General features: G+C 38.6%; 1 protein-coding gene across 2 annotated transcripts in view; it reads right to left on the minus strand.

Moving 5' to 3' along the window:
- The window catches only part of LOC149795672 (interstitial collagenase-like), a 157,594-nt gene that overhangs the window by 93,673 nt on the left and 50,785 nt on the right, over positions 1-13,136 (minus strand). The window lies entirely within an intron of this gene.

Raw genomic sequence — 13,136 nt, forward strand, 5'->3', positions numbered from 1 at the left:
TGACTAGCAGAATAGTGAAACTGTTAGAACTCCAGATGCACCTGGAATATGCCAGGCGGATAGTAAACGAACTATCAGCGGAGGCTATAGTAGAAGAAGCAAGAATAAAGAAGGAAGAAGAGGAGAGAAGACAGAGGGAAGAGGAGGAAAAGAAAAGAGAAGAGATGATGTCGTTTAATATTCCTGAAACAGAGGATTGGGGTGCTGAAGCGAATCATCCTCCCTCTGCGCTCCCCAGAAGAAAGGTGAAAGAAGACTGGGGAAGAAGATGCGTGTGCGGCGCCAGGCCAGGAAGGTGCAACCATTAGATAGGTGCATCTGGAGTTTAAAAAAACAGCCCTTTTCAGGGCTACCCAATACTCTAGAAAAGAAATAACGATAGATTTGCCAATGTGTGTAGGTAGAGTAGTGTGTATATAAACACTAACTCTTTTTTAAGATAGTGTGAGGGTATGCGTTTGTGTGTTTGTGTGTTTGTGTGTTTGTGTTTGTAAGAGATCAGGTATGTTTGTGTGAATAGTAGATTATGGGTTTCTTAGCGTATGTGAAGAGTAAAGTTAGGGTTTTATTATATGAAATGAGAAAGTAGGGGGATGTTTTCCTTCACGTACGCGCGTAGTTGGGTCATGATCTATGTAAGATCAATTTTATGTTTTTAGGGGATGTTTTCCTTCACGTTCGGGCTTTGAGTATAAAACTAACAGTGTTGGCCATTGGAACCCATTCTACGGAATAAGCAAACAAGAAGATGCCAGCAGCTTCAGCTTTATACAACGATCTTATGGGAAGTTGGTATTGGATGGTAGATGGATTGAGTGTAGTAGAAAGGGTTGAACAGGAATGGAGGTATGCAGTGACAAAAGACTTCGTCTCAAGACAAGTAACCAGCCTCCACTTATCCGTAAATATTGTAAAAGAAATGATAGAGGATGAGGAGAAGAGAATCAGAGGTTTAATTAACCCACCGTATGTCAAAGTGGGTAACTTAAAAGAAGCGATAGATCATGTGACGAGTGCAAGGTTCTTTCTAGAAGACATTGTAGAATGGACAGATTGGTGTTTCGCGAAGTGGGGGTTAGAAAAACTTAAGAAAGCTGAAGAACTAATGAGGAATGTGCTGACCGAAGAGGTCAAGAAGATCAAAGAAAAGTGGTTAAAGGAAAGAAAAGAAGAAGAAAATAGAAAAAAAAGGGATGAATTCGAAAAACTGAACACAAACTGGATGAAAATCCAAGAGAAGTTCCGGGCCATGGGCCACCCGGACTGGTTGCCGGAAACAGAAAAGAAAAAGAAGAAAGGAATGATGGACAAAATAAGAGGATGGTGGAAGAAGTTAAGAAGTTAAAAGAAGAAGAAGAAAAAACCCAAAGGCCCTTTTCAGGGCCCCCATATTTCTCGAAAAGAGATAGTCTTTGAATTGCCTACCCCTTTTTTAAATTTAAATTTAAATTTAAATTTTAAAAAAACTTTTTAAAAAAAAATCCCATGTTAAATTTCCCTTGTACGTATAGTATCCCACGATTTATTCCCATGTTAAATTCCCCTTGTACGTATAGTATCCCACGATTTATTCCCATGTTAATTCTCCTTGTACGTAAAGTGTCCCACGATTTTTCTCCATGTTAAATTTCCATTATACGTAAAGTGTCCCAAGGGTGTTTTTAATGCTAATTCCCATTATACGTAAAGTGTCCCCATTCACTACTATGGCTATGTGATGATGGTAATGCTGTTATGTCAAAGAAGGGGCTAGGTGACGATGGTAATGCAGTTATGTCAAAGAAGGGGCTAGGTGACGATGGTAATGCAGTTATGTCAAAGAAGGGGCTAGGTGAAATGGTAATGCAGTTATGTCAAAGAAAGGGCTAGGTGACGATGGTAATGCAGTTATGTCAAAGAAGGGGCTAGGTGACGATGGTAATGCAGTTATGTCAAAGAAGGGGCTAGGTGACGACGGTAATGCAGTTATGTCAAAGAAGGGGCTAGGTGACGATGGTAATGCAGTTATGTCAAAGAAGGGGCTAGGTGACGATGGTGATGCAGTTATTTAAAGTGCTTGATGACAATGGTAATGCAGTTATTTAAAGGAAGTGCTTGATGACAATGGTAATGTAGTTATGTAAAGGAAAGGGTTAGGTGACGATGGTAATATAAATATGTTAAAGACAGGGCTATGTGATGATGGTAATGCTGTTATGTCAAAGAAGGGGCTAGGTGACGATGGTAATGCAGTTATGTTAAAGAAGGGGCTAGGTGACGATGGTAATGCAGTTATATCAAAGAAGGGGCTAGGTGACGATGGTAATGCAGTTATGTCAAAGAAGGGGCTAGGTGACGATGGTAATGCAGTTATGTCAAAGAAGGGGCTAGGTGACGATGGTAATGCAGTTATGTCAAAGAAGGGGCTAGGTGACGATGGTAATGCAGTTATGTCAAAGAAGGGGCTAGGTGACGATGGTAATGCAGTTATGTCAAAGAAGGGGCTAGGTGACGATGGTAATGCAGTTATGTCAAAGAAGGGGCTAGGTGACGATGGTAATGCAGTTATGTCAAAGAAGGGGCTAGGTGACGATGGTAATGCAGTTGTGTCAAAGAAGGGGCTAGGTGACGATGGTAATGCAGTTATGTCAAAGAAGGGGCTAGGTGACGATGGTAATGCAGTTATGTCAAAGAAGGGGCTAGGTGACGATGGTAATGCAGTTATGTCAAAGAAGGGGCTAGGTGACGATGGTAATGCAGTTATGTCAAAGAAGGGGCTAGGTGAAATGGTAATGCAGTTATGTCAAAGAAGGGGCTAGGTGAAATGGTAATGCAGTTATTTAAAGGAAGTGCTTGATGACAATGGTAATGTAGTTATGTAAAGGAAACAGCTACGTGACGATGGTAATAGAAATATCTTAAATACAAGGGCTATGTGATGATGATAATGTAGTTATGTAAATGATTCGGCTTGGTGATAATTGCATTATAATTATGTTAAAGGGAGGGGCTATTTGACAATGATAACGTAGCTATATAAAGGAAGTGGGGATGGTAATGCAGTTATGCAAAGGAAGGGGCAATGTGATGATGCAATTATAGTTATGTAAAGTATGTGTTTTGGTGACGATGGTAATATAGTTAGGGAAAGGAAGGGTCGAGGTGACGATGGTAATGTAGCATTGTAAAGGAAGGGTCCAGGTGACGATGGTAATGTAGTTGGGTAAAGAAAGGGGCTAGGTGACGATGGTGATATAAGTGTGTAAAGGAATCGGCCAGGTGACGACGGTAATATAGCTATGTAAAGGAAGGTGCCAGGTGACGATGGTAATATAGCTATGTAAAAGAAGGGGCTTGGTGACGATGGTAATGTAGTTAGGTAAAGGAAGGGGCTAGGTAATGATGGTAATGTAGCTATATAAAGGAAGGGGCCAGGTGACGATGGTAATATAGCTGTGTACAGGAAGGGGCCAGGTAACAATGGTAATATAGCTATGTAAGGGAAGGGGCTTGGTGACGTTGTTAATTAGGTAAAGGAAGTTACTTGGTGACGATGGTAGTTTTACAAGCCAGGGGTCTTTACTTGACCGAGCGGTGTCAAACCCTGGCGCGATTCCCGCTAGAAGTCATAAGTTTACCCCAAATTTCCAGACTTCCATAAAACTTCAGTTGTAAATTAGAAAGCCAGACGTGTCTGTTCTATACATAAATTTTACTCTAATCAATGCAAGACGACAGATCTCACAACCTAACCTCACATCTGCATGGTTTCTCTTTGTTATGTTTCCGTACCGCCAGCAGTTCACGCCGTAGAAACAATACAACTAACCCTTAACACGGGGAACTATTTTAACTACGCCACCTTAGGCCAGTAAAACTATGGTTTCCAGGCACATTTCGCCAGTACAACTGCACCACATTTTCCACCATGGCGACATAAACGGTATCTGCCAAGTCCCTTCTTATGTATTCCTTTGTGTAATATACCGGTTTCCTACCGTAAATACTGCACCGAATTCCAATAATCAGACAAGTAATCACAAAAATCTAAGAATTCTTTAGAACGGGGCGCTATAACCAAATGCGCATACTCCAAATTTATTACAGTAGTATAGCTGTGTAAAGGAAGGGGCTAGGTGATAATGGTAATATAATTATGTAAAATAAGGGGCTAGGTGATAATGGTAATATAATTATGTAAAATAAGGGGCTAGGTGATAATGGTAATATAGTTATGTAAAATAAGGGGCTAGGTGATAATGGTAATATAATTATGTAAAATAAGGGGCTAGGTGATAATGGTAATATAGTTATGGAAAGAAGGGGTTAGCTGACGATGGTAATGCAGTTATGTAAAGAAGGGACTAGGTGATAATGGTAATATAATTATGTAAAATAAGGGGCTAGGTGACAATGGTTATGTTGTAATGATTTAGCGTAGAAGTGTAAACGAATATTACAGTTCTGACTGCAAGCTTGATGGAATAATCCATATTGAACAAATGTAACTATTTGAGTTCACTCAATTACATTATTTGAGTATTATTCGTAAATATTTGGTACACATCATGAAGAAAGTGGGTAATGCTTTGACATACCTATGTATGAGACTGGTAGTTTTATATTTACGGGAGGGGGGTGGCTGTTTGATTGGGTCTTTTTAAAGAAAAAAATCCGATCCCTAAATAGCTTGCACAATATATTCTTGATCCGATTTGTTGAAGAAAAGAGCTAATTATATTCACTGCTGAAATAAACTAAATTGTTAAACCCATAATTAACGTGGCGAGTTGTGGAGGTCAATGAAAATGTTGTGGACATGACAAATCAGATGCAAGAAGTTACAATGATGAAGTCGAGTGTTTTCCCATGAAAGTGGGTGGGGTTCTATAGTATACATCTGAGGGAGTGGCCTATAAGAAGAGATACTAGAAATGTTCGGGGTCGAAGTTTAAGTCTCCAAGAAAAATGCAACTCTAAAGCTAAGAACTCGCGCATTGCACTCTATCTATCTCTATCTATCTCTCTCTCTCTCTCTCTCTCTCTCTCTAATGGATGTATACCAAATTTGGTGGAATCCAAATAATTCAGCAAATTGTTTTAGTACGAAAGAAAATTTGATGAAGCCGACAGCCAGGAACCATAAACCTCGCTATCAAGACGATGAAACAATCGGAAAATCAGGGACCCTAAGAGAAATAATCGGAAAATCGGAGACACTAAGGGAAATAATCGGAAAATCGGGGACACTAAGGGAAATATTCGGAAAATCAGGGACACTAAGGGAAATATTCGGAAAATCAGGGACACTAAGGGAAATAATCGGAAAATTAGGCACACTAACGGAAATATTCGGAAAATCAGAGACACTAAGGGAAATAATCGGAAAATCAAGGACACTAAGGGAAATAATCGGAAAATCGGGGACACTAAGAGAAATAATCGAGGTATTCCTCTAATATTAAACTGCTTACAACATTTGGTAGAATGTAATAATTAAAGTAGATATTGTGCAGAAACAAAACCGGACGGACGTGACAATCAGAGTTCATACACCCGCTTAAAATATCACTACACTAACTGAGTCAATTTTTTACTGCATTCTTTTGTAGTCCCTGTGAATATCATTAATTTTGTTTCATTCTCTGGTTTGTGCTGGAGATCTGATAAACAATGAAGAACATTACTTGCGTTAAGTCCTAAAGAAACAATAAAAGGGCGCTTGATTTCAGACGCTTGGATTTTGCTTAAGATAACAAATATGTGCGCTTAGGCCAGTTCCGGAAAAGTCATTTGCAATAAAGATCCAGTCAAGTCAATGGGAATGAACAAAATTACACTGCATTGACTACTTTGTGCTCTTTTGTATATGTTGTGTCCAAATTAGTGACGTCCATTTGCATCTGAACTTGAAACTAATGCACTGAATTTATATTTTAAACAAAATGAAGAGAACTCAAGGAAATATACCAGGTAACACTTTAAATAATGCACTGAATTTATATTTTAAACGAAACGAAGAGAACTGAAGGAAATATACCAGATAACACTTTAAATAATGCACTGAATTTATATTTTAAACGAAACGAAGAGAACTGAAGGAAATATACCAGGTAACACTTTAAATAATATAATGGGCAAAGTCCATGATGAGAGTATATATTTATAATTGACTATCATAGTTAATTATTTTATGCATTAATTAGTATTGTAATAAACCTAGAGCACGTGATATTTGTACTTACGTCTCCATGTATAGCTTTGTTAGATTTTAGGGATTAATTGTTAATTATGGGGAGTCGGTATTCGGAAGATATTTCTCAGCCCGAGTAATTAGTAAATATATAAGACTCGACGTCATAATTTATAGCATTTCCGAAACTTGTTGACATAATGGACTAGTTTCGTAAAACGGACCCTTCCTAATTCCTTCACATTGCGGATCCTCTGGATATTTTTAAGTATATGTGTTTAGTAATTTACGATAGGAACAATTCTTTGTATAAGGTGCTTGGATCGTGATTTGTATTGGAGGACGTAAAGTACTTATATTCGGTCGAAAGGCTTACTGTAAACCATTATAAATGTGAAACATGGAAAAAAAAAACATGCAAGGGTGAAATTATTAGAGTTCCGTGACTTGTTGTCAATTAGTTGATTTAAGGAAACGTATTTATAGCGCTTGCGCTTTTAAGAACCTTTCAGTTGACAATGACTGTCATGTTAAGGTCATTGAAAATAGGGGAAAATATGGGTTATCAAGCCACGACTACGTATGTGCTTGATTCGCTCGGTACGAGACCAATTGTGTATAGTCTTAAAGCAACACCTTTGATAGCATAATTGGAAAATCTATGGCAAACATATAATTAAACATCATAGATGCGCTCATATGTATTTATTTATAACCATTCAAGTGAAATAAATCGTATATAAGTTATCGTGCACATTTGAAGAATACATTGATGAAAAAATAAAACATTGTACATTTAGAAGGAAGAAATATCTAATTTATACATCATTTCTTTCTTATAAAACCCCCATCAATATACGCTAGTTTGTCAAAAAGATGTATAGCTTTCAATTTATTTGAAACTTCCTTTAAATGCAGACAAAACGTGATCGCCATTTTTCAAATCCAATGTGTTTTCATCATCATTGACATTGCAACAGTGTGAAGAGGACACATATGGTTGGTTCGGTTCTTCCACTTTGAATGAAAAACGGCCATTCTTTTCAGGACCTGACACTTTTTGTGGAGTAATTATATCACTGTATTGACAAAAATAAGGAATTCACACATGTCTGGACTAATTTCTACGGAAAAGAGCTTTCTCTGCCAGTTCAAGATGGCGCGGAGATACAATGAGCTTTCTGGTCTGGTTAAGGTATGCACTAAATGTTTGGATTGAACGACATAACATTATAAGCTTCACCATACTCAACAATGTAATATCTTACGACAATAGGAAATCAAGATACAAATGAGTCTATGAGATTCCAAGATGCGTACGGCAAATGCAGTCTATGAGATTCCAAGATGTGCACGGCAAATGCAGTCTATGAGATTCCAAGATGTGCACGGCAAATGCAGTCTATGAGATTCCAAGATGTGTACGGCAAATGCAGTCTATGAGATTCCAAGATGTGTACGGCAAATGCAGTTTATATTACTTGATATCGACCATATAGTTCATCTTAGATGAACATAGGTGGAGTACTTTCTCATATTCTATTTACTGAGATAAGAAGTACTCTTGTAATCTTTTGGCTGGCATCTAAATCCCAATATATCAACGCTTGTTGATACTATGTCCAAAAACGATGTCATTTGATCCCTTTTTGAAGCTTTAAATTATGTGTGTGTGTGTGTGTGTGTAAACTATAGTGATATATCACACCATCCTCCACTTACATCATTATCTTGTAAAAATAAATTGAGCTCAAGAGCAAATGACACTGAAGCAAATGACATTGAAGCGAATGCATCCAAACGTCACAGTATTATGATTCTGTGTAGCTAACAATACAAAGAAGCTTTATTGAAAAGGTGCAACTCTTGTCCTATCATCGACGATGATGTATAATACTGACAATCAAACTTAGCCAGGATTCCATCAAATATCAAGCTGCGTACCAAATTTTTTAAAATGAAGTTTTAGATAGGGGATATATAGTGTTCGAATGAAAGTAAGATGCTGGACGGAAGGACGGACAAATGTAAAAGTTCCAATTAAATATCACGCCTTTTCTGGGAATAGCGGGAAATAAGTAGTTTTTTTAATTGAAAGGCTAATAAGCAATCGATATAAGCTAGACTAGAAGGTAGACTGGCTTTAAGTCAAGTCCTTAGTGTGATAAAGAAGGTGGCAGGGTACAGTTTCGTAAATTGGCCCTTGACAAATTTCTTAAATTAAGGCTATGGTGTGACTTTTTCAGCTATTTTTGTTTAATATTTAAAGATATGGATATATTTGTGAACTCTGTGTTTTGGGCTTGTGTTTTCCTTGAAAATGATGTCAGGCATGTACACCTTCCATAGTTATTCTGCAGTATGTTGATAGTGAAATACCAATAGTCGGCTAGGAAGAAGAGCTAGCCTCCCATAGCAGTAAACACATGAGTTTAGGGCAAGTAGAATATCTCAAAAGCGGCTTGAATGACAACTATTTTCAATTGCATCAGCCTGTTTAGTACACACTGTTTTGCAGAATTGTCATCTAGGAAAAGGGCTTGTGTTTGCACTGTGAGCATCACATGGTGTCAAAAATGACCTTCGGACATGAAAATTTCAGGTAGAAATTTGCGATTGGGATGCCTAAACTTCTTCTGCTATGAACTTCCATTGACATCTTTGGTCAAGTGGATAATATTCTTATGCTTTGTTTTAATATAGGTATCTAAAAATATGAACCTTTATGACCTCACTTGTGTATTTGATTTTTTATGATTTTTTATACTAGGTCGCTGATTGCAGCATTAACTTTGTACATAAAAACTGGCCCCTGGCCCCCTAAGCTCCGATTTCCTTGTGTCCAGAAACTAATGTAAATTTCAAACTACGATGACTTTTACGACTACCAACGATAAAAAATCTCGGTGTGAAATGATAGATAACGGAAAGCTGAAACAATGTATGAGTTGATGTGAGTCTAGCCTGAGAATAAAACTTATTAATACCTTTCGCAACCCGGGGACATATTTGTTTGCATCCCACTAGTATGGAAACACAAGATAGATAAGGTTAACCTGCAAATTGCATAATGCATTGGGCTGTCACAGGACGTGCTCAGAAACAGATTTAGAATCCATGCATTCAACATGTTTTCAAAGTAAGATTAATTTTAACGCACCAATTGTAAAGGCGAATTCTCTCTGAAAACTGAAAAATGTAGCACGTGGATAATTGAGAACGCCCATTCATTCCAATTAGCATTGTCTCTGCATAGTTTCAAAATCGCCCACACCCTTTCATTCTTTATTGTAAAACGAGCTGTCTTCCACAACTTTCTGTAACTGCTTTTAAATATTTTCTCAATTAAATTTATATAGCAGACGGTAGTAGTTTAGTGATATCCATGAATCTTAAATAAGCTCGACAAAATAATGGATGGGTGCTAGTACATCCACATAGAACACATACTGGGAAGCTAGTACATCCACATATAACACATACTGGAATGCTAGTACATCCACATAGAACACATACTGGAACGCTAGTACATCCACATAGAACACATACTGGGAAGCTAGTACATCCATATAGAACACATACTGGGATGCTAGTACATCCATATAGAACACATACTGGAATGCTAGTACATCCACATAGAACACATACTGGAATGCTAGTATATCCATATAGAATACATACTGGAATGCTAGTACATCCACATAGAACACATACTGGAATGCTAGTACATCCACACAGAACACATACTGGGATGCTAGTACATCCACATAGAACACATACTGGAATGCTAGTACATCCACACAGAACACATACTTGGATGCTAGTACATCCACATAGAACACATACTGGAATACTAGTACATCCACACAGAACACATACTGGGATGCTAGTACATCCACATAGAACACACACTGGAATGCTAGTACATCCACACAGAACACATACTGGAATGCTAGTACATCCACACAGAACACATACTGGAATGCTAGTACATCCACATAGAACACATACTGGAATGCTAGTACATCCACACAGAACACATACTGGAATGCTAGTACATCCACACAGAACACATACTGGGATGCTAGCACATCCACATAGAACACATACTGGAAAATTGAGTAAAAACTGCTTCAATATGTGCTCTGCTTTGCTATTGTTGTTGTTGTTGTTGTTGTAAGTTTAAAAACTTATTTCCCAATATGTAAAATCATCATAACAGCATCGTTACTTTGTATTACATTAGGATTGACAGTATTAATACGCAGACAATATCGTTTGGATTCCATTTTTTCCATGTGCACTAATGTGTTGATGTGTAATTCTCCTTGCCAGTCCTTAAACGTAATGGGTAAGGTGTATTCATTAAAAAAAAATTTATTTCTACAGTTTTTGAAAAAAATTCAAGGATGTTGTATTAGCATTGCTCAGCAGACATATGCTGGTGAAATGTCAAGGTCAGATATTTTGAATGATTGTATTTAAGATAGGTATAAATACATTTAACACATATCTTTCCAGCACTTACGCCATCGTGTAGCTGCTTCCATAATGCACGTTACACCACTTTGACCTAAGTAATAATTAACACAGTGGGGACATGTAGTTTCGCAGATAGTAGAACGTAGGATTCGTTATCAAAGGATCGAGGGTTCGATATCCGCCTAAGCCAGTCTGAGTCTGCTGCCTTGGCTTGGACTTAGGAAATGCACTTAGCTTATTTCCTCTGCATCATATAGTCAATAATGTATTAAAAGTGCCGATAAGCAAAATCCAAATACACAGTGGTATGCACATATCTATTTATGTGCAACTGTATTCATTTGCTAGATGATTTCGTTGTAATCTGCTGAAAAGATTTCTTCCAAAGCCCAAAAGAGCACAAAGACAGTTAAACGTGTTGCTCTATAATCGTCACTGTCTTTTGATCATTGAAGGCTTTCTTTGCTCACAAAACAAAATAACATATGTAACATTTCTTGACAAAGCATCTGTAGGAATAATTTGGAATCCACATTCCACCTTCAGACAAGATTCTTTACGGATCAAGTTCTTGCCAGTCCTGATAGTTACAGACCGTAAATACGTAAGAATACAGACATTTGTCAGCGGAGATTTTTTGCACAGTTCTTGATGCCTTGTAGAATTTACCAGCTAATATCTGGAAACTAGTCATCTGTCGGATTCATTTACACAAAGTGACTTGTCACGCTATGATAAAACAGCCATCAGTAAGTGAAAATTTAAGACAACGAAATATAAAAAGAATTGTACAATAACGGAACTAATCACTTTCAAAGTTTTGTAACCCGACCCCTCTAAGTGTATGCGAATGCGGAAACACCTAATAATGTAGCTTTTTAAACCTTCCTGCTACAGTAATGTGTGTGTGTGTGTGTGTGTGTGTGTGTGTGTGTGTGTGCTGGATTGTTAACATAGCTTTAAAAAAATTTCAGTCATATCGCAAAGTTTGTCTGCCGTGTGACAGTTTATAGTGATGTCTAGCACTGGGGCATCATGCTGCAGACACGTTCCTGCTATAGTAATTGTAGAGTAAGTAATTGACTTCAACAGATCACTATATCACTCATTTAAACAACATAAACAATACATTAAACTCAGGAAACATGTGTTAATGAAAAACAACTACTGAAATTAATGTCAAAATTGTTGTAAATCACAATTAGGACAAACACATTTTAGATAAATTGTTCAATCGGACAAATTTTCTCAGGCAAATATGATGAGCACGTGTGCCAGGTCGGAAAACAAATACTTAAACTGGCTGTATGACAAATTCAACAGACGGCACAGACTATTGTTCTAGAATGCTCTGTCTGCATTTTCTAGGCTATTAATATCTGCTAGGCCCAATAAATGTGTGCAAGGCCGAATATATGTGTGCTAGGACCTACAAATACGTGCTAGGCCCAATAAATGTGTGCTAGGCCTAATAAATATGTGCTAGAGTTAATAAATGTATGCTAAGCCACACTATACTTCGACCTGGCTGTAGGGAGAAAATCGGCACTGTTTAATACCAAGTACATACTACATTTAGCCTTAACCTTGGTAGGCAGCTAGTCTAAAAGAAGGCCGACTACCGCCCGCCTTAAGCCGGGCAGCCCCCGGTCAATAAGGTGTTGGCCCGCCAACGTCTGCCTGCTCCTGTGGGTGCCTGTTGCTCAGCATAACAGGCAGACGGAAACTCCGCACCAGACAAAAGAAACACGAAGCCAACAAAGAAAACTCCAGCTCTTCGATTCGCAAACATGATCCTGCTCACCATGTGCATCTCTGACGACCTCAGTAAGGTGGACGACACCAGGAAGACGGCCATCATCGATAGAGAGCTCACCAGACTAAATGTCAATATGCCCTCCAGGAAACCAGGCTCGCCTTCAGCGCCTCCCTCAGAGAGGAAAATTACACATTCTTCTGGAAGAGTCGAGTACCTGAGGATCCCCGCCAGCACGGAGTTGGCATGGCCATCACAAATACCCTCCTGGGCTCGGTTGAGCCTCCCACAGGGAAAACTGAGCGTCCCTTGTCCATCCGCCTTGCCACTGCTTCAGGTCCTGTCAACATCCTCAGTGTCTACGCCCCTCCCTCAAGTCTTCACAAGACCAAAAGGATCGGTTTTATGGGCATCTGTACGAACACATCAAAATATGCCCTAAAGACGAGCCACTATTCCTCCTCGGCGATTTTAAAGCCAGAGTAAGTGCGGACCACGAATCATTGCCTACCTGCCTCAGACATCATGGCACTGGAAAGACCAACGAAAACGGTCAAAGACTGCTGAAGCTCTGCACCTACCATGACCTGTGCGTTACAAACACCTTCTTCAAGTGTAAGCCACAACACAAATTGTCATGGAAACATCCCAGGTCTCATCGCTGAAACCAGCTCGACTTGGTCATCACCAGGCGCTCTGCCCTGAAAGGGCGTCCTCTCCACCAGA

The sequence above is a fragment of the Sinohyriopsis cumingii genome, chromosome 7, assembly GCF_028554795.1.
Source record: "Sinohyriopsis cumingii isolate HCF-2022 chromosome 7, ASM2855479v2, whole genome shotgun sequence".
Classification (NCBI taxonomy): Eukaryota; Metazoa; Mollusca; class Bivalvia; order Unionida; family Unionidae; genus Sinohyriopsis; species Sinohyriopsis cumingii.